The following is a 1886-nucleotide window of genomic DNA, read 5'->3' as shown; positions in this document are numbered from 1 at the left end:
AACAATGGAAGACAACAACTTAAGATTAAGACACATGACAACACTACCTTGAAACAAACCCAGAAAAAGAATTCTTAGAACTAAAATAAGCTTACAAAATGGAAAATAAAAAGCCAAAAAAGTCAATCTGTAACAACACCAACTACAAGACAAAGAGAAGTAATAAATGGCATAATTACAAAACTTCCAAATGGAGAGGAAGTCAGGAGGTTATCAATATAGAGCAGAGTGTTCCACACAGAAGGAGATAAAAATCTAGTACAGGTTAAACAAAAAGAAAATTAGTAAGCCTTCTAACCAAAATAAGAAAGAAAGTCCCGAGGACTTAGTAAATCCAAAAGCAGCAACAATTAAGAAAAAGGAAAGAAAATTCGACAACAAAGTGAACCCAACACAGAGCAATATTTGGAACTAAGAAATATCAACAGCACAATAAAAACTGCAAGAGAATAATAGCAGCAAATGCATTCCTATCATTAATTACACTGAATGTGAATGGATTAAATGTTGCCTACAAGAGACTCACCTTAGACACAAAGATAAAAATAAATTAAAAATTAAGGGATAAAAAATTATATATATCAAGCTAATGGCAACCAAAAAAGAACAGGAGTGGAAATATTAACTTCTGATAAAATAGACTTCAACGAGAAAACCAACATAAGGGATAAGGAAGGGCAATATATGATGAAAGAAAAGCCAATTGACCAAGAGAATATAACAGTAGTAAATATCTATGCATCCAATGAAAAAGCTCCATAATACACAAAGCAAACATTGACTAAATTTAATGGACAAATAGACAATACTACAATAGTAGTAGGTGGTTTTAACATACTACATTTGATGAAGGGCAATAACTAGGAAAAAAAATTCTCAATAAAAATACAAATCTCAACAACATAATCAACTCAATCTCTTAAACATATAAAGGAAACTCTACCCAGCAAAAGCACAATACACATTCTTTTCCAGTGCACATGGATCATTCTCCAGAATTGGACATGCGTTAGGCCATAAAACAACCATCAATTAATTGAAAAACTGAAATACTACAAAGCACCTTCTTGTATCCCAATGCTATGGAATTAGGAATCAATAATAGGAAAACCAGGGGAAAAAATCAAATGTGTGGAAAATGAATAATACACTTCTCAAGAGCTACTGAGTGACAGAAGAAATAAAGTGGAGAATTAATAAAAAAGAAAAGTTAGAACAAAAGAGAATGAAAACACAATGCACCAAAACCTTTTGGACACAGTGAAAGAAATACTCAGAATTTAAGTTATAGCAATAAATCACATGAAAAAAGAAGAAAGAACTCAAATCAACACCTTAACTCAACAATTACAGGGAAAAAAAAAAAAAGGAGCCTACAGAAAAGAAAATAATAAAGACCACAGCAGAAATAAACTAAACAGAAAAATAATAGAAAAAATCAACAAGACTAGAAATTGGCTCTTCAAAAAGATAAACAAAATTATCATAGTTAACCAAAGGAAAAGAAAGAGAAAATGTAAATAAAGCAAATAATAAATAAAATGGGCAGCATCATAACAGAAACATCTGAAATAAAAAGGAGAGTAACAGAGGACTATGGAGAATTATGGTCCAACAAATGTGAAAACCTAGAAGAAATGAACACATTTCTAGCAACATAAAACATATGTAAACTAACATAGACTGAGATAGAAAACTTGAACAGATCCATAGTAAAAGAAGAAATTGAGCAAGTCACTAAAAAAAAAAAAAAAAAAAACAATTAAGAAAGAAATCCCTACAAAAAAAGTCCTGGCCCAGGTAGCTTCACTGGGGAATTCTATCAAATGTTCAAACAGCTAACACTTACCCTACTCAAACTATTCCAGAATATAGAGAAGAATAGA

The sequence above is a fragment of the Orycteropus afer genome, unplaced genomic scaffold, assembly GCF_000298275.1.
Source record: "Orycteropus afer afer isolate SDZICR_OR568_19922 unplaced genomic scaffold, OryAfe1.0 scaffold00161, whole genome shotgun sequence".
NCBI classification, from domain to species: Eukaryota; Metazoa; Chordata; class Mammalia; order Tubulidentata; family Orycteropodidae; genus Orycteropus; species Orycteropus afer.
The sequence above is the reverse complement of the archived record's forward strand: the minus strand, read 5'-3'. Positions refer to the sequence as shown.